Below are 22,625 nucleotides of genomic sequence, written 5' to 3' on the forward strand. Positions count from 1 at the left end.
AGCGCACTGCAACGATGAAAACACATTATTATTATCAGTACATACATAATTGCTGCAATAAACAGTGAAAATAAGCGAATAATAATAACCCAAAATGCTTACGTTAGAGTAAGCAGCAGATCTGAACTTCTTGATTCCTCCGTTTGGTCGAACGTCTTCGATGCTGTAACCTAAAGGAGCTTCATAAAAGGATTTACTACTACTGCTGGATTTCTTCCCACCTTTGCTCTCCATCATAACGTTCAATTGTTCCTGTTTATCACAAAATATTACAATTGAAATCATCACAATCAATCCATTTTTCAAATTTAAAGCCTATTTCTTACAACAATGAGCATACTTTCAATTATAAACTAGAGAATTTAACATTAGCCTGAGCTCATGAGTAGTTTTTTAAACTCGAGCTTAGCTTCTTATTGCCTATTTTAAGTACATTTATATTTACCTTTGGTATATATTTTAGTTTTTATTTTTATATATAACATAATAATTATTATTTACATATTTGTATTAACATTTCTTCATACATTTATAATTATTATATAAATATATAGTAATTATAAATGGTAATAAGAAGCATGTTATATGTAAAAACAATACAAAAATATATACAAAAGGTAAATATAAATTGTAATAAGAAGCTAAAACTAATCATATTTACCTTTATTATATATTTTAGTTATTATTTTTATATATTACATAATAATTATTATTTACTCGATTTATAGAATTTCTTCATACATTTAACAATTATACAAATATATATATTATTTTTATTAGATTTTTTAAGCTCGAAATTAGCTTCTTCAAAGTATTCTAAAACTTATTTATTATTACCTATTTTAAGTACATTTATATTTACCTTTTGTATATATTTTATATTTTATTTTTATATAACATAATAATAATTATTTACTTATTTTTATAACATTTCTTCATACATTAATAATTATTGAATGAAAGTTAAATAATTTTAGGCTCGCGAAACAAGCTTATCATTAGGTATCAGCCTTTGCTCGAGCCCATTTAAGCTCGGTTCGGTTTCAAAACCATAACCGGCTTTAACCGATGGATCAATAACCGATATTCCAAAAACCGGTTAACCAGTATTTGCACCTCTAGATGGATAACAAGATCTGATTAAACAGTTTTTAAAACATTTAGATTTATAATAATAATAATAATAATAATAATAATAATAAGCAATTCGTTTATAAAATTTCATAATAACTCATAAAAATAAAATATAAATAAAAACCTTAGGTTCTTAAAACAAACACGCATTCACGTATTACAATCTCAGATCTGTATAATAAAGTAAACACTTACAATTCAAAATTTGGTAATTCGTCTATCGAGCAATAAACCAATATCCGATCTGCAACAAAACAAAACCCTAAGACATTAGATACATACCAAATTGTAGATCAGAGAATGAGAATATAAGCTTACGATTAATATAATCGGCCTAAGACGATTATCAAAAGATGAATCGGATGAACAGATTATAAGCTTTTCTAGGGTGGTGGTTGAATGTTGAATCCAATGAATGATAATAATATTATTATTGTTAGAAATGAGGGGTGGGTATATATAAAGACTTTGGGTTAATGGGAGCCGCTAATTTTCTAAATATTACGTTTTTGCCCTTGGGCTTGGTTTCCGAGATGGGTTGATGAGGTCTCAGCCACGAGTTTTGATATTATGATTATTATTATTATTATTATTATTATTTGCAAAATAAAAAGGAAGTAATAAATATAAACAAATAATTATGTTTTTTTTTACTTTGAACGAAATGATTTTGATTTAATTTTAATACATTTTTAACAAGTTTTTTTTTACTTAAAATTCATATAACCTTTTTTAACTATCAACAATGCAACCATTAGGCTAAATTAGCTAAATTAGGCCTAATTTGGAGAGTTCTCAACAATGCAACCAACCATTGTAGGTGGCACGACCTGTCATTAATTCTAAAAAAACTTATCACCTGAAGACCCAGAATGATAAAACTCCTAACTCTCACACAATATTTTGTCAGAAACGAAAGTCAAACCAATAAGAGTTTCTAAACGATAGACTGCTACTCGTTTGATATCCACTTAATCTACTGGTAAAGATTTGAACCAAGAACTTCACTTTTTGAAAGAAGGATCTAGACCATTTGAAATGGAATTTTAATATAAACATTTAATATTTAATTTGTGTAATCACATGATCTTATCTTGGTTTTAAAGAAATCGTTTTGGGGCGTGTCTTGTGATCTTGTTTTTTTCTTTTTTCTCTTTTGTTTTTTGTTTTTTTTAAGATAAACAAATTACTGTATATGAATCACATCATAAATGTGTTCGATAATGATAATTAAGTTTATTCAAAAGCAAATCCCTATTAAAAGGTTGTATTTAAATTCAGGATAACTTTTATATCTTTTTAATTTGATATTATAATAATTATTCAAAGGAAATCATGATATTAAGCATACTTATTTTTGGATTTATGAATTTTTATTTGTTTATTAATAAAAAAGTGTATATAAGAATATTTGATATTATTTTCTTTGGTAGGGTATAATATGATTATAACAACTAGATGAATCACGTTAAAAATATTATCCGTTTAGTATCTGGTAAATTGTCTGTTAAAAAACTTATTGTTTTGTTTTCATCCGTCAAACTACCCACTTTAAAAAAATGAGAAATGAGAATCATATTGAAATTATGACCAACTTTTGTCTACAACAAAATTCTTTTGCAACCTACTTTTCAAAATGATCATGATCTTTTGCTTCATGGAGCCGAACCTATGACCATCTCCTACCAAACTCCTAATTATGAGTCACTCAAACATCCTTTTAGCACTACAGATGTCACTACCATATAATAATCCTCAACCCAGCCACCCACCCACTTGTTAGTTGTAGAATATATGGAACTTGGTTACGTGCCCGTGTTCTACACGGGTTGAGAAAATGTCTTTTCGTTAACATATTAATAACAATATATAATAAATGTGTGAGATTTATAAAAATCAACTTCAAATATAACAATAAAATTCAATTAAAATATATTGTGTTAATATATATGAATTCTAGTTTTCATTTACTAACTTCTAAAGACATTATTATAGAGGGTTTGATGTTTGTGTCGAGTATCGAATCATTCATTTTTGCCTTTAAATTAATTCACTACAAAGTTAATAGAGTGTCATTTACAAAATTACATGATAATTAGTACACTTAACTTCTTTATAAATAATAAACTTAAAAAATGAAGGGGATCAACTATACATAAAAACTTCATTAATGTTATTTATTTGAGTAATTTGTAAAATTCATATCAATTTTATAAATAATTAATTTTCTATAAGATTGTAAAAGAAAATTTGAATTAATGTTTATGAAAAAATTAAAAAGTTAGAATTTTTTTTAAAAAAAACGTCATATTAATTTTTGTATTATAAAAAATAAAATAATAAAAATTAACAATATAATTATCTATATAACTTTGAATCCCAATAAAACACTGTTTAACCTATTGTCTTTACATTAACTCCTTTTCATCTTCTATCCTCTCTTCCATCTTCAATCTTCCACCTTCCACATCGAAAGTATATACAGCTGAACTCTCAAAGAATCAATTATCGTATTGTTAAGATCTTTTATATTTGGTGAGTTACTTTTCACATATTAAGTATTGTGTTGATTAAGGTTAAAATACGTGAAACTGTGAAAGTTTTTAGTAAAGACGGTGATGATTAAAATAATCTTTTAAGTTTAATGTTTTAATCAATCAATCATGCCCAGTAAAATCCCACCGACAGCAAAGCTATAAGTAGGGTCTGGGGAGGGTGGGATGTAGGCACACCGTACCTCTATCCAAAGGAATAAAGAGGTGGCTTCCAGAGAGACCCTCGGCTCTAAGTACATGTGTATGAAGCAAAATAAAGGAAATCAAAGTTTAACAGTTATATAAAAACTACTACTAATTATAATAATATTAATAATAAGATCACAGTTTAACAGCTATATAAAAGCTAATAATAATTATAATAATAATAATATATGTAAGGGAAATACCATTATGGTATGTGACCTAAATAAGTTAAGTCTAAGCCCTAAGGTATTCAAATCTCTCTAAAAATCCTTAACTTTAATTCTACTTCTCCACGAATTCCTATCCTCAACCATGTCCTCGGAGAGGTTTAGGTCTATCAAATCATGCCTAATCCTCTCATCCCAAGTCAATTTCGGTCGTCCTCTACCCCTCCTCCCCTCTATAGTAATGTTTTCTACGGATCTAACAGGATTCGTCGTTTGTCTTCTCTTTACATGTCCAAACCATCTCAATCTCCACTCTCTTATCTTGTCTGCTATGTTCGCCACCCCTAATCTCTCGCGAAACACAACGTTTCTTATTCGGTCTAGTCTTGTGTGCCCACACATCCAACGTAGCATTCTCATTTCTGCTACCTCCATCTTCCGCACTTGTGCCTTCTTGATGGCCCAACAATCTGTTCCATATAGCATTGCAGGTCTAACTTCCACCCTATAGAATTTTCCCTTTAGTTTAGTCGGGAAACTCTTGTCGCACAATATACCTGTGGCTGCTTTCCATCTACACCATCCTACCTGAACTCGGTGGGTCACATCACTGTCTAATTCCCCATCGCTCTGTACAAATGATCCTAAATACTTGAACTCCGTTACCTGCGGGACCACCTGCCCTTCAATTGTGATCTGTGCGTCTTCATTGTCGTTTATCCCACCAAAATCACAGTGGAGGTACTCCGTCTTAGATTGGCTAATCTTTAAACCTTTTGTCTCTAAGGTTGTTCGCCACTCCTCAAGCCTCATGTTTAGATCTTGTTTTTTTCTCAGCAAGTAACACAATATCGTCTGCGAACATCATGCACCACGGGAGAGTCCCCTGAATCGACTTTGACAACTCATCCAAGACTACTGCAAAAAGAAACGGGCTCAACGCTGACCCCTGGTGAAGACCTACCTTTACAGGAAAGAAATCAGTATCCCCCACTGGCGCACGGACACTTGTTTCACTCCTGGTATACATATCCATAATTATCTCTATGTATTTCCTGGGCACTCTTCTACCCTCCAAGCACTCCCAGAGTACCTGTCGTGGCACACTATCGTAGGCCTTTTCTAGGTCAATAAACACCATATGTAGATCACGCTTCTTCTCCCTATACTTTTCCATTAATCTTCTTATAAGGTGTATTGCCTCTGTGGTGGAACGCCCCGGCATGAAGCCAAATTGGTTAACCGTAACCTGAGTTTCTCGTCTAAGTCTAACCTCAATCACTCTTTCCCATAGCTTCATAGTATGACTTAGTAGTTTGATTCCTCGGTAGTTACCACAACATTGGGCGTCTCCTTTGTTCTTATAGATAGGAACTACAACGCTGCTCCTCCACTGGTCTGGCATCTTACCTGATTTGAGAATACTATTGAACAGAGAAATTAACCACATGACTCCTTCCTCCCCCAGACACTTCCACACCTCGATGGGTATGTTGTCTGGGCCAACCGCCTTAGACCTTCCCATCCTCCTAAGTGCATCCTTCACCTCTTCTCGTGTGATCCGTCGGCAATAGCAGTTATTCGATTTTTGTCGTTGAAAGTTTGTGTTGTCATGTTCTTCTTGGTAAGCTCTCCCATTGTTAAAAAGATTGTGGAAGTAGGTTTGTCATCTTAGCTTGATGTCCTGCTCCTTGACCAGTACATGCCCATCTGTATCCTTTATGAACTTCACCGGTCCTAGATCTTGCCTTCTACGCTCCCTGGCTTTGACAATCTTAAACATAGCATGTTCCCCCTCTTTTGTTTCTAGACTTTCATACATCCGTTTAAAGGCCGCCTTCTTTGCTTCCGCCACTGCCTTCTTCGCCTCTATCTTGGCCGTTTTGTAGTTGTCCCTCAATTCCACTCGCTCCTCCTCATTCGTGCACCTCATTAGCTCCCTAAAACATCCTTGTTTGTCCCTTATCTTGTCTTGCACTGCGTCATTCCACCACCAAGACTCCTTATGCCCACTTGTCTTTCCTGTTGTGACCCCGAGAGTCTCCTTTGCTACTTGGATGATCTTTGTCTCCATAGCTTCCCATATATGAGTTGAGTCCCCATTTAGTCGAGCCCGCGTATGCAGTATAAGTTTATCCTTAAACAGTAGGAGATTTTCGTCCTTCAAATTTCCCCATCGAATTCTCGGTGTACCTTTCTTCTCTCGAACAGTCAGCTTATTTCTAAAGGCTATATCTGTCACTAGTAGTCGATGTTGAGTCACAACTGCCTCCCCAGGTATGACTTTGCAGTCATTCCACCAACGTCGGTCTCCTTGCCTCATTAAAAGATAGTCAATTTGCGTGTCGCGTCCGCCACTGCTAAAAGTGATTAAATGAGAATCTTGTTTCCTAAAATAAGAATTTATAATACCTAGGTCATGTGCCACCGCAAACTCTAGAAGATCTGTTCCGGTCTCATTCCTATCACCAAAACCGAAACCCCCATGTACGACTTGAAAACCATCGTTAGCCTTACCAATGTGTCCATTAAAATCACCTCCTATGCAAATCCTCTCCCCCTAGGTATGCCCCCTACCACTGCGTCTAGGCAATCCCAAAATTCTCTCTTTTCCTGATCCCCTAGGCCTACATGAGGCGCGTAGGCGGAGACTACTGCCACTACTTCCTCTCCTAGTACTAATTTCAACACCATAATCCTGTCATTATTTCTTATCACCTCCACCACACTAGTGTGTATTTCCTTAGCCACTAGAAACCCCACTCCATTCCTAGCTCCATCAGACCCCGAGTACCACAACTTATACCCATTACACTCAGCCCCTCTATGTCCTTTCCACTTAGTCTCCTAGAAGCATGCTATCTGAACCCTACGTCTTTTAAGCACATCTACCAATTCTAGCAACTTACCATTTAATGTTCCTACATTCCAAGAAGCCAAACGCAATATACGCTCCCTATCTTTACTCTTTACTACACCCCTCTTTTCAGGACATGGTCTCAAGTAATAGTCACGGTTCGTAAGCTCTATGGTTGCAACTAATCACACAAACACAAGCAATAGAACACCAAATCAATAATAATAATAATAATAGTAACAATAATAATACTTCTAATAATAATATCCTTATTAAATATATGCTATTTGTTAATCCAAGTATTTTGTATAAAGTGATGTCGTTCAGAAAATAAACCGGTTTTTTTTAATCCAAATATAGTAATAGTATTTTTTAAATCCAAGTTTTATGAAAACCCAGCAAAGAACCATCTAAATATATGCAACTAATATGATAAAAGACAAGTAAAGTAAAAGAGTAAGAACGATCTCACAGAGGGAAATCTCCACTGATGACTCCTAACGAAGTCACTCTTGAAAAGTAACAAAAGAAACAATGACTTGCAACTTTCACTTAAAGTTGCAGAATCACCCTTGAATTCCAAGAAGACTCTGCAGATCCAAACCGGGTCTTGAACCGCCGTTATACCAAGAAGCCGTCACACAAATTATCCACAGTTAGGGTTTCAGATCACAAAAAACCAATAATTAGGCCGGAAACACTTAATCCGATTGATCGATTCAGATGATTAGCTTCGTGAATCGAATTGACGATTACGACGACTAATAAGGCGGTTATCGATGGATCTGTATGTATATGGAGAATGAATGAGGAACCGAAGAGCGTAGTGTATGTAATGTGCGGTGATTGAACGGATGAAACCGATCGTCAGAGGAAATTAGGGTTCCGGCGACGTTGAAAAAAAGAGGAGGAGGAAATTAGGGTTCCGGCGACGTTGGAGCCTTGGTGCCTTAATTTGTAGGATCCGGCCGTTAAAAAAGTCTTAATGTTTTAATATAAGTTATATTTATGTTTATGTAGATTGCATAACAAAATTTAATGAAAAATTATGTATGTGTATTTTGATAAATAAAATTAAGGCTTTTGAAAAGAAATATAATCAGAATGAAATAATGTTTGTATTATTTTTGACATTGTGTTAGTGTTTATTTATTGATATGTTTGAATTATAACATAAACTGTAATACAAAATTGACTGTTATAATCATTCACAGGTCAGATGGGTCCAAGGTTTATTAAGATTGTAAAAAACCCTAATGCAACTTCTATGGTAAGCCTTGTAGTTTTAAATAGTGTCAGTAAATAATAAGTATATTAATGTAAAATGGTTTTGAATTTGTATTTATTTCAGAAGTTACCGTTAAACTACGATGAGTTATTTTTAAAATACAATTATCCACTTGGTTCTACCACCATTAGAACAAAAAGTGGATCAAGATGGACAGTTTCAATAAAATATGTGAAGAATGCTTACTGGATTACTAAAGGATGGGAAAACGTTGCTTCGGATTTGAAGTTAGCTTCTGACGATTTTTTGGTCTTTAAGCATGATGGAAATTCATGTTTCACAATTCAACATTTCAATGAAACTCGTGGGCTTATTATCTGTGAATCTGTATGAAAAAAAAAATTATAACTGCTGTTAATAAACATGTCTATTTTTATTATTAATAAATAACTGTGTTACAAAAATAACCTTCGAAAGTGAATCGCGGGTGAAATTGTTGGGTTTTTATAACAGCCATTTTGAGTTTTCTTTTCTGTCTCATAAACTTTGCTTCAACAGTTTTTTGATTGTGATATGTACAAAATGTTATTTTTGAATCTAAAATTAGTAGTTGTATTAAAAAGAAAAGGTAATTTATAATATGGTATTTAAATAATTAAATGAACAAAACATAACATTGGTATTCTATAACAAAAAACTTTATATAACATTTGAAAACATTACATTATAGTTTTCATTAAGAAATTTATATTGAATGACAAAAAAACTTAAAAGTTTTTAAATGAATATATAAGTTGAAAATTTAAAACAAAATAAAGTTTTTGGTAACATGAAAACATGTAATACTTTAAAATATAAACACAAAACAAACATAAAGTTAATTAAAAACCATAACATAGTGATACATTTCCAAATAGTCTTAAACCAAAAGGTACACAACATGAAATACAACAATAAAACCATAAACCTTGGAATGAATCCAAGATCTGATAATAGTTCTTAAACAACAGAGATAATTAAAAAGACTTCAAAATAACATAGAAGAACATTAAAAACATAAACACTTCTTTTTTCGAGCTTGGGGATTAGCAGGGCAAGCTTGCCATCAGAAACAGGTTTGGTGGTAGACATATCCCCAAGTTCAACAACATCGTAAGTGTTCATCAAATTTTTCTTGAAACTTGGATTTTTGGATTTCCTCTTAAAAGTTGCAGTGTCACAAACATCAGGCTTCTCAATTTGTTTGTCATTACTTTGTTTTCCAGCTGGAGTAATGACATTATTATCCATAATTTCAACAACAGCCTATAAATTTATAAAATAAGCTTGTAAGTAAATGTTGCATAATCTATTAATAAATTGAAAATTTAAAGTTAAATTGATGGTAATTACCATTGGTTTGAGAGCTTGGCTTGAGTCAATACCACCAAGATTATCAACCTAATATGTATTTACAAACAAAGAATGAACTTCAAATATTTAAAATTATATTTATATAAGGTTGAAAAAAATATGTAATACTGTAAAGAATTGACATAATTTTAACTATATAAAGGTCATTGGGGTTCAGTGTGTCTTGAGACTGACTATCATCCAAACAGCTGGTCAAACATGCGGAGTTATCAACCTTTAATTGGAAAAATTTACCATCACAGTTTGTTGGTGAAAAAATGTATGTTGAATATATTTTTATGTAAATGTATTAACTCAGAATTGTTTGACTTATTTTTAAGCTCAAAGATAATATCAGCATCATCAATGACTTTGGAAACACCAAAAACCCAGAATGATTAAACTCGGTAATATCAATCCGAAATGCTAACTTTTTCCCCACAAGAGCATCAAACTCATCAGGATACAAAGCTTTATCACCACCCTGTTTTAAGTAACATTTTACAACAATATTAACATCAAATAGTTATTAAAATTAAAAATATAAACCAAAAAAATTATAAAGTAATAATGATATCTTACAGCAGCATGTTTGTCAACTAAAGCTTTAGTAGAAGTGTTGAGAATTTTCGAAGCTTCTCTGTCAAAAACTGTTTAAGAAACACTTCATGTGGAATCCTGAACCACCAATGGGAGTTTCAGCCTGCATAAATAATAAATCATGTAACATACTATGATTATAAGAAAAATATGATGATAAAATTTAAATATAATATTACCTTTCAACAACTTCAATAACAGTATTATTGCAACTCTCTGTTTTACATTCAAAAGCATCTTCTTGATCAACCAAAACACCCACAGTATGTTCATCACTATCACACTTTTTTGTAACCTTCTTGTGACAAGTTTTACAAGCAAAATAATACCAGGGCAATTCTTCTTGTATCATCCAAACAGTACCAACAATAACAACAGACTTCACCTATATTTATGTTAACTCTATTATAACATAACATAAATATTAAAGATTAAAAAATGTCAAATAAAGTTTACCTCATTCAAAGTTATCTCAGGTATGTTAACAAATTCGCTCCTTACAACATATTCATCATAGAGGGATAAAAACATTCCAGATAACCTAGATGATTGGGTGGAACATAATGAACCAGCAGAATTTTGAAGGAGGCTGGTAAAAAATGAAAAATTTAGTGAGTAAAATAAAAAATATGCAAAATCATATTATATTGTAATATGAAACTTTAATAATGAATGTATAAAACCTGTTTCGAAATGAAGTAATTTCAACAATGTCAGAATTCACAAATAGCTTTGAAACATTAAAACAGTTGTTTACATAACCGAAACGACCAAAGTACTTCAATGTGCCAAACTGGAGTACAACAACAATAACACCATTTTCATTTATGTTTTACCAGTGCTCTAAAACAGAATCAGCATAAGAATCCCACAAAGAAAGGTAAATTGAATTCATCATTGCAAAACAGAATTAAAAATAATATTTCAATAAAAGTGGTTACAAACTAAATTTATAATTATAAAATATTAAGACTGAATACATACTCAAGATCTTGAAGAATGACATTCACTTTCTTTGTGTCTTTATCCTTTGATGTCTTGAATTTCTTCAGATCTTTAACATCAACAACAAAACCAATAACATCTGAAAAAATAATTTGTGGATTTAAATATAAAAAGTTAAAGTACAGAGAAATAAAATAATTGTACAATATAAAATCTGTTTACCTAAAGCTTGATTATCAAGAACAGTTTTTCAATGATATCCTTAAAATCTGTGAAACAGAATCCATATACTGGACTAGAGAAATCAAAACATGGGAACACATCACTGTCCACAAAAATACCAAGCTTGTTTTGGTTGTTCACATATTTGTACTTTGAGTCATTCAAACCAATCGTAGGCCTCACAATGTAATAACAGTCTACAAAAGTAAAATTAAAGAAGTGTAAATAAGATTTAATCAAAAAATGATTTAGTGATTTTAAAAAAACTAAATGCATAATCTAAAAAAAATAAAAAATCAACATATGATATTAATTGTGCAAAGTAAAAGTAATATTAAGTATAAAAAGAGGATAATATTATAAAGAAGCTGATTCATTAATAATATCTACAATTATTTATTAATTTTAATAATAAATAAAAAAGTTGGAACACAAAATAGGTTATACTCTTTTGAATAAAAATGGAAAACTACAAAATACAAATAACTTTAATTCACATACAATTTGACAAATATTCCTAAAATTACTTAAAGATACATACTAATTTTATAACATATGTTCAAATATAATACAAATATAATGAAGAAAAAAATAGAGTGTAAACAACTATTAAAAAATTAGTATAAACAATCAAGAGAATTATAGTAAATGTTATCAATATCTACTACAAAATTATAATATAAATTCTAAACTAATATAATATAAAATAAGAAATCAACATATGATAACAACTGTGCAAAGTAAAAATAATATTGTTGACTATAAAAATAAAAGAATAGTAAAAATAACTGGATTCATGAAGAAGACTTTCAAATTTGAGAAACCATCTTCTAAGAACATTAGCTTGCATTGTGGTTCCCTGTAAGTAAAAAGTATATGTCAAAAAGATATGAAAAATAAAACAACATAATTTAAAAGAAAATGTATAAATTAAATGGATTAAGATATATCTGTTCATCCACAACAATCATTTCAATTGAGTAAAACTGATCTGGATTATTATACAAAGGCTGCTTCCATAAACGGATTACATGAACTTTGACAGTGTAATCACGACGAGCCAAATCCAAATCCTTCAAATAAGTGATGTTTCTGTACCAAAATAATATGCAAAAAACAAATTTATTAATTATAAGCTGATATAAATAAAGAATGCATTACAACATAAAGTAATAGAATATACTCGTGCTCCATGACTTCACAAGAAAGATACAATACAGAAATTAAAGACAAGTGGGAGGTGAGCGTGCAAAATTGTAAGCATGTGGGGTGGGGGAGTATATATAGAGGAAAAAAACAATCTATTTTAGGCTATATGAAAAATAGAAGATAAATCTTCTTTCTTGATTTGATAAATTGTTAACTAAATTGGGAAAGATTTTCTCTAAAGAGAACTTTATTAAGACTAAACAAATATAAGTTTGTACCAACTTTTACATAAACCAATACATAAAAACGGTTAAAAACAGAATGCATCAAAATATCCATAAAATATTTACAATATTTTGAAAAGACTAAACAGTTTAAAAGTTTAAGTTTAGTTAAAAATATAAACTACAGTTTATAATTTTCAAAATATAATTATTACAAATCTGTGATTATAAAGTTTCAAATTAAAAATTTATAATTTTCAAAATATAAACTATTGTCCCAAATATATAGTTTAAGTATTTAGTATTTTTCTTACAATTTTAAAAAATTTAAATTTAATATTCATTATATATGAAAAGTGTATCAACATATTTATGTAAGGTCAAGATTAACTTTCTAAAAACAATACATTAAAACGGATAAAAACAGAAAGCATGAAAATATCCAATGAATATTGACAATGTTTTGAAAAGACCAATCAATTGAAAAGAAAAATTTTATTTCAAAATCTAAAATATAGTTTGTAATTTTTGAATTTTAATTATTGTTAATCCGTGAATGTAAATAAATAACAACAAATATATACTTTTAAACGAAAATGGAAAATGTACATGAGAATTTAATTAGCCAGATTCTTTGATTGGAATTTTAAACAGTGTCAATGGGTGATAAATTATATGTTTTATTTCTTATAACATAGAAAAAAACAAAATTACAAATCTGTGTATAGAAATTATTGTCCCAAATATATAGTTTTAAAGGTAAATGGAAAATGTATATGAAAACTGAGTTAGCGAGGTTGTTGATTGTAATTTTAAACGGTGTGAATGCTGATTTATTTCTGTTTTATTTTTTATAGCCTTATTTTTTTTCATTGTTAGTTAATATCTAAAATTAGTTGAAATATATATTGAGTATTATTCTTAGATTTTTGAAAATTTAAATTTAATATATAATATTCATTATATATGAAAAGTTTATAAACATATTTAAGTAAGGTCAAGATTAACTTTCTAACTATTTGCAACTTTTAAATAAAACAATACATTAAAACGGATAAAAACAGAAAGCATGAAAATATCCTATGAATATTGACAATGTTTTGAAAAGACCAATCAATTGAAAAGTAAAATTTTATTTCAAAATCTAAAATATAGTTTGTAATTTTTGAATTTTAATTATTGTTAATCCGTGAATGTAAATAAATAATAACAAATATATACTTTTAAACGAAAATGGAAAATGTACATGAGAATTTAATTAGCCAGATTCTTTGATTGGAATTTTAAACAGTGTTAATGGGTGATAAATTATCTGTTTTATTTCTTATAATATAAAAAAAATCAACATTTTATTGTTATATAATCTCTATAAGTAGTTGAAATAGTTGAAATCAACATTTCATTGCTATTTATCTTATGTTTTTAGTTTCTTATAGTGTAAATGTTATGTTTTTCTTTCACCTACAAAATGTATAAGTAGTCCAACTAATTTTGACACATTTTAACCTCTAATATTCTTTCACCTACAATCTATTTTAAGCTATAAAAAACATGGCAGAAAAATATTCTTTCTTGGTTAGAGACATTGGTTTCTAAATTGATCAACATTTGAAAACTTTTGAAAAAGATGTCTTCTAATAGTGTTTTATAGATTGAGTGAATATAAAGATCCTAAGTTTTTTTAAAGTTAAAATAAAACAATACATAGAAACGGAAAAAAACATAATGCATTTAAATATCCAACGAATATATCCATTTTTTGAAAAGAATAAATACTTTTAAAGTGTAAATATCTATATTGGGATTTGAAAATGTATTATTCAATATCGTAGTTTAGTTTCTTATAGTGTAAATGTTATGTTTTTCTTTCACCTATAATTTGAATAAGTGGTCCAATATCTATTTTGTCACATTTAAATGTTCTAATATACTTTCACCTACAATCTATTTTAAGATATAAGAATCATGGCAGAAAAATATTCTTTATTTGTTAGAGAAATTGGTTTCTAAATTTGGAAACATTTTTTGAAAGTTGTGAAAAAGATGTCTTCTAATAATGTTTATAGATTGAGTGAATATAAATATCCTAAGTTATTCAAAAGTTAGTCCAACACATTCTAACAATCTTGAAATGGTCAACTTGTCCTCATAGTTGGAAAAATATGGAAATTGTGTATAAATTGTTCAGATATTTAGGTAAAGTGACATACCTATTTTGTAACTGTTTTTAAAGTTGATATACAAAAATACATAAAAAACAAAACAAACACAATGTATTAAGGTTTGAAAAAAGAAAATTAAAATTCATTGGAAAGACTGAACAACTGACATAAGTATACTTTTTTTGAAAATGAAAGTTTATTTTTTTGTAATATAATTTTGTTTTGAAATGAAAAGTCCAACTTTCAAAAGTAGATCAACTTTTTAAAAGTTGAATTTTGTAAAGATCTCCCTTTTTAAAAGTTGGATTGTTTTAATATATTTTAGTTTAAAATGAAAAGTTGATGAAAAGTATATCTGTCTTTTTTAATGTTGAGAGATAATCATATCTTTTGGTTTGAAATGAAAAATTGATCAAAAGTAGATCTATTTTTTTTAAAGTTGAAAGAAAATAAAACATTAAAAAGATTGTATTGAGCTTTGTAAAGATTTGTAAAGAATATTGACGGTTTTTTGAAAAGAGTGAACACTTTAAAAATGGTTTTGTAAGTCAAAATAAAATTTTTTATTTTTAAAATATATGATATGTAAATATTTGATTACAGATTATAATAACAACAAACATAGACTTTTTAAACTCAAATTGAAAACGTATAACATAATTTACTTAGTCTGAATGTTGCTTGGAATATCAAATACTCAAAATGTTGACAATTTTCGGACTTTTTTCATATAGTGTTTTCTAGTTTGAAATGATAAATTTATAAACCTACTTAGGTAGGGAAAATATTAACTTTCTACTGTGATGAATTTTAAAATATGTCAGTCTTATAAAATATATAGTTTTTTTTTTCATATATTCTAAATATTTTAATGTTTTCTTTAACTTATAATCTCTATATGTAGTACAAAAAAACAATAACCTTTTTAAACAATAAATGTTGATCTAAATATTTAACATTTAAAGAAAATTCATCATAAAAAGGATAAAACCAAAAATAATAACATTTTTAAACAATATTATAAGTTTTTAGAAATTATAAATTAGAAATATTGCATATATAAAAATGATAATATAATTCTTAATTCTTAAATAATAACCTTTTTAAGCAATAAATGTTGATCTAAATATTTAGAATTTCAAGAAAATACATCATAAAAATGATAAGACCAAAAATAATAACCTTTTGAAAGACTATTAAAATTTATTGTAAATTTAAAATATTGCATATATTAAAAAGTATTCTTTTTTTATAAACACTAATAAAAATTATAATCATTTTGTTAATTCCTAAAAATAATTATCATTCAAGAACAATTTCAATGTTTTCTTTAACTTATAATCTTTATATGTTGTACAAAAAAACAATAACCTTTTTAAACAATAAATGTTGATCTAAATATTAGCATTTAAAGAAAATTCATCATAAAAAGAATAAAACCAAAAATAATAACCTTTTTAAACAATATTATAAGTTTTTGGAAATTATAAATTAGAAATATTGCATATATAACAATGATAATATAATTCTTAATTCTTAAACAATAACCTTTTTAAGCAATAAATGTTGATCTAAATATTTAGAATTCCAAGAAAATACATCATAAAAAGGATAAGACCAAAAATAATAACCTTTTGAAACACTATTAAAATTTATTGTAAATTTAAAATATTGCATAACCCTATATGTAGTACAAAAAAACAATTACCTTTTTAAACAATAAATGTTGATCTAAATATTTAGCATTTAAAGAAAATTCATCATAAAAAGGATAAAACAAAAAATAATAACCTTTTTAAGCAATATTATAAGTTTTTGGAAATTATAAATTAGAAATATTGCATATATAACAATGATAATATAATTTTTAATTCTTAAATAATAACCTTTTTAAGCAATAAATGTTGATCTAAATATTTAGAATTTCAAGAAAATACATCATAAAAAGGAAAAGACCAAAAATAATAACCTTTTGAAACACTATTAAAATTTATTGTAAATTTAAAATATTGCATATATAAAAAAGTATTCTTTTTTATAAACACTATTAAAAATTAAAATCAATTTGTTAATTCCAAAAAATAATTATCATTCAAGAACATTTAGATGAAAAACATCATATACATCATAAAAGGATAAAACAAAAAAATAATAACCTTTTTAAACAATAAATGTTGATCTAAATATTTAGCATTTAAAAAAAATTCATCATAAAAAGGATAAAAGCAAAATTAATAACCTTTTTAAATAATATTATAACTTTTAGGAAATTAGAAATTATAAATATTGCATATATAAAAATGAGAATACAATTCCTAATTCTTAAATAATAACCTTTCTAAAAAATAAATGTTGATGTAAATATTTACATCATAAAAGGAAAAATTATAGTTTTTCAAACGTATTATTTTATGTTTTTGTTGTTAAAATATGTAATATGTAATTAATTTATTCTAAATGAAATATTATCAATTAAACTAAACAAATACATATTTTTAAAGAGAAATGTAAAATTGAGTATACCTTCACACCATAAATCATATGAGAACGAAATTTCTTAATGTGATTCTTGCTTGAAGAAACATACTGTAATCTGTAAACATATGGAAATCAGATTTTGTTTAAATAAGTAACTCATATAATAAATTTAACTTTCATAACACATACTATGAAGAAGATAACTTACTGTTTGAAGAAATTGAATTAAACAACATGATATTGAAGTCCAACAATCCAGAATGCAGCTAGGTTGATTTGTACTTGCAAAACATTGAAAACAAATTTGGAAATTAATTTGAATTAATAAATATGTAAAATAAAATTTTAAATTACTAAATTATATATAGAGATTTAAACAGCAAAACAGTACCTGTTCATCGTCATCGTAAATCTTCAATGTTGAGAATACGCCTAAAAAATATGGTACAAATAATGCAAGCTAAAATGATCAATTAAATAAATCTAACTCTTATTTTTCAGAATATAAAGAATTAAATTAATTATAAATTCAACTACACATACCTTGCAAAACATAATATTGATTCCAGCAAAGCCGATGTGTACTTGGAACACAAAATACAAAAATGTTAAAAGTAAAATAGAAGTAAGAAATATAGAAAATAGAAAATTAAAAAATTAAATTAAATATTTTATTTGAACAGGATAACAGTACCTCTTTCTGTTCATCTTCATCTTCACTGTTGAGCATATGAATCTGAATAGACAACATAGAATTATTTATTAATGAAAAATAAATTCACAGTTAATTAACATGACTTAAGTACACAGTATGAGGCAAATTAATAAAACCTAACATGAAAAAATTAACTGCGCTCACCTTCAACAAAGACGATTTACGGAGGCTTTAGATGAACTGACCGTAAAAATTTTCCCTAAATATTAAAGAGATAATAAATTATTTAAAGGATTAGAACATAAGAACAAAATATTTAGAGAAAATAAGAAATATATAAACACATTAAAAGTCACCTTGAACAGTGAGGTTTCATGGCGGCACATAGCAAAAAACGGGAATTAATGAACACAACAACAACTGAAGTACTTGATTTGTCACAAGATCTGAAATATAGTGAAGATCACCAGATCCGAAATATAGTGAATATCTGAAGATCCAGTGTGGAGAAGAGATGTTTGTGGATCTGAAGATCTGAAATATAGTGAATATCATAAGATCCTTTGTGGATAATAGATGTTTGTAGATCTGGTGTGGAGAAGAGAGAAACATTGAAACGACGGAGTGAGTGAATGAATGAAGGAGAGAGAAGAAGAAAAGAGATAGGGTTATGGTTTTGAATGACGGAGAGAGAAGAAGAAAACCCGGTTCAAAGAAAGAGGCGACATGGAAGCGTAGTTTTTGAACACAATATCAAAATGGTTGTGGGGCTGACACGTGTCCCAATTGAATATGGTGGTGACACGTGTCAGAACCTGTTTTCTTTTATTATATATAGAGATGTTTGGGGAGTTTTTAAAATTGCTTATTTGATTTTTGAAAAGCAAACACTCATTTTGAAGCTTTTAGAGTTGTTTTAACAAACACCTTTTGCTTTTCAACAAACAAGTAACAAATAAGTACGTTTTAGAAGCTCACCCAAACACCCCCATAATAGTCACATACATACACTTGTTTTTATTTTTTTATTTATATAGCCGTTATATGCATACATAGAAATTGATACGTGGAGCCGACTCATGTATGAGCTAAGTATACTAAGCATTGACCCTTAATTAATATACATCAACGGCTAAGATAGAGACGGTGATAAATCAACGGCAAAGATAGAGGCCGTGACAAAATTATAATTAGTTGAAAATGACAGGTAAAAAAATTCTTTCTTGTTAAACTTTTATATAGTTTATATAGTTCCTTCATTTTTTATAAGTAGCGATTGCTTATTGGTTAATATGATTTAGAAATGAAAAGGTCGATGACCATATGGGCAAATCTCTTGATCAAACGAGTCATTGTATTTATTTACTTGATTAACTACTTATTTACAATCGTCAACTCGTCTCTAAATAAATTTGTGAGAAATGTTCAAATTGAAGATTTTATTTTTACATTTCTCGATTAAGTTGGACCATTGACACCCATAAGATTAATTGAATCATTTGACTTCCAAAAGCTATGAAAAGTTTAATGCTACTGTTTTTTATTCCAATTTCACTCAAAACACGTTTATTGATGTTTCCAACAAATAAAAACATATTTAGACGTTTAATCGTGCTTTTAGTTGGGATATTTTTAGTTTGGATATACTTATCAAAGCCTACACGGAAACCCTAAGTAGTTTGATTACTTTAAATTCTAGCTAATATCTACTACTTATACCGAATATATTGTGAATTTTCAAAAAAGCTTCCTCTCATTAGTCATATATTTCTTTCGCTTGATATTTTTAAAAACAAGTCAATGTTATTATAACTATTTTTTTTATGTTAGCATTTGTTATATATGTTTCAATAAAAAAACAAAAGTTTTCGTATGAAGTGTCTACAATCTCTATGCTATCAGATAATTAATCAGATACCCCGTATGTTTTTGCTGAATCTTTTTTAATCATAATTATATGTTTTTGTTGCACTACTTTTCTTTTGTATTTTGTAGTGATGCCTTATCTCAAATATTTATAAAAGGATCGTATTCAACAACACCGTCGTGCTATCATATTATATGAGTGTTTGTAACCGTAGATGAATGTGATCAAGGTTTCATATGCTTATAGACTCAATCATGTCTTTCTTCTTGTTTGATGACTTATGTACAATCAATCGTAATTATTCTACATGAACCGAGTCAAGTATATCTCAGTCCACCTATCGAAATTCTAAGTATGGGCTTAGCCATAGTCATCGCTATGGCCTTTTTTATCGTTGTGATACCTATCGTCACCACTGTCTACACAACGACAACCACCAATTATGTTTCCTTTTAATCTTCGAGCATGATAGGCTTGCCACCAGGTCGACAACCTAACAATCCACATCTTTCTAGATCAGAGGTCTCATCCATGGGTTTTGTTCTCGTTTTCGTGTGACCCTACTTAAGTAATCTATATGTTAAAAGGTTTGAAGCTATAAATAATTTGTAATCAAGTCGCAAATGAGTCATAAACGAGTTAAGTAGTTGTAAACATATTAAATGGATTGTCAATAGTTAACGGTTATTTTTCCAAAAAACAAGCCAGACAAGAAAACGCAACGCCTCTACTTTCGCATTGTGTTAAAAAATGATAACTCATATGCAAGTCTCAAGAGATTAGTTTTATTTTATAAGCTCCTTCTATAATATATCATCCGACAAAACAATATGACAATGTGATAATGTTGAATATGAAAATTATTCCACAATGAATACAAGACGCTAGAAGATCTAATACTTGTCCAACCCACTTTAACTATAGAGCCTTTCAGCCGTGAATTCATGATCAACCCTTGGCCTATATGAGTACATGACCCCAACACATGTGGACCATAATAAAACATCTTTATGCCGACTTGATGTCTTCTACTTTTCTTTAAAAAAAATAATACATAAATTATAACTTCCCATATTCTAAAATATAGTACTGTCATAATGTTAATTTTAACCTAATGATTTATTTTATAATTAAACCGGATAACATTTTTTTTAATTATGTCACCAAAATATCTATTTCTCGTTGTTTTACTATGATAATTAGAGATTTAGATCAATATATATCAATCAATATTGTTCATGCCCTTAAGAAATAAGAAGCTATATATCTGTTTCGGTTTGTGCAAATAAAACATGGGATTGCACTCATTTGTTCACGCTTAGGGATTTCTAACCTCGTTTACAACTAATACTTCAAAAATATTGGTGATATTTGAGACGTGGCATGTCACGAGTCATGATCGATATTAGATTTGTCTAGAATTTTACAACTTACAAGACCAATGTGACTGATCATATCGGTTGTCAATGAGAGAATAACTCGATATACACAAAGTATGAGGCCCACTTAATGTTGCATGCTTCCAAATCTTAAGCCACTACCGTAGCAACATGGAGGTCTACTACTTAGGAGTCACGACTAATAAACATATGTACCAAATACGATCTCACAAGTAGCATAACTATTGGTAGGCTCTGATGGGGTTGTGATGATGATAATCCTTACATTTGTCACTAAGGATATAGAGACTACTACCGCCGAGAACACCCCCCCCCCCCTTCCCCAAAAGCCTTCATTGATTTTCATGTACAATACAGTCAGAGGCGGATCCAGAAAATTTTGTTACGGTGGGCACAAAATGGACAGGGTAAAAAACGGATCAGTTCAAAATAGTTAGGGTCGGCCAACCATTTTGAAGGTCCAGATGGGAATGAACTTTCAGGGCATATATGATGAATTGATTGGTCTATTTTTTTTCACACACCATTTATATAATTATCTACATTTTGTTAAAAATAAAACACCAAGTTCAAATAAGTTATAATAGAACTATCATTTAAAATAATCAAAATATTTAATATTTAAACATTAAATCAAATAAGTAATTAAACGGAAACATAAAATATAACTTAATATCTTTTAGACTTAAAGTTGGTTGTGGCTCAATGGTAGAATACTCACTTTATAAGTGAGAGGTAGGGGGGATCAAATCTCACTACCACCAACTTATACGGGAGATATGAGGGATGACCCTGGCTTGCCAGGGTTCGAGTCCTGATCTCACCGGGTTTTACCGGCTCCTCGCTGTCATGCCGTTTGGCGGGCGTGGGGGTCGGGTTTTATCCGGTGAATCTCTCAACAGGTGGACCGCTAGAGGCTCCGTCCATCCGGACTAGTGGCCGGCTCGGGCTACCTTTAGCCAATGGGGGCCTCGTACGGGGTTCCCAGCATTACTTAGTTGGCCGTTCAAAAAAAATATATTTTTAGAATTAGTTTATTAAACTATTTGTTGATATCCTTGGATGTACAAGGTCCACATATTAATCAAAAGTTATTCCCAAAATATCAACATTTCAAACACATAGCGACAAATTAATAAAATATATAGGTTTTCATAAACCTATCACTTTACTTACCTTCCACGTTCATTTATTAATTACTCTGTTTGCCGCTTTCACTTTCGGCAGTCGGAAAAAATATGAAACATCAGTGTTTGAACTCGTTCTTTACTTCATTTTGGTTACATCTCTGCGGTAACCGGGGGCAACCGACGGTGGGCATGGGTTGATTATTTACTCATCATATACTTACGCGTAGGTACAAAAACGATACTCCGGTAATATAAAAGTAATAATCTGTAAACT

General features: G+C 29.2%; 1 pseudogene; it reads right to left on the reverse strand.

Annotated features, from left to right (window-relative positions):
- Nucleotides 1-9,126: 9,126 nt before the first annotated feature.
- LOC143543464 (replication protein A 70 kDa DNA-binding subunit B-like) lies at nucleotides 9,127-12,443 on the reverse strand (annotated as a pseudogene).
- Nucleotides 12,444-22,625: the final 10,182 nt, after the last annotated feature.

The sequence above is a fragment of the Bidens hawaiensis genome, unplaced genomic scaffold, assembly GCF_021521415.1.
Source record: "Bidens hawaiensis isolate Kalapana, Puna unplaced genomic scaffold, B.hawaiensis_p1.1 tig00013123_1, whole genome shotgun sequence".
Lineage (NCBI taxonomy): Eukaryota > Viridiplantae > Streptophyta > Magnoliopsida > Asterales > Asteraceae > Bidens > Bidens hawaiensis.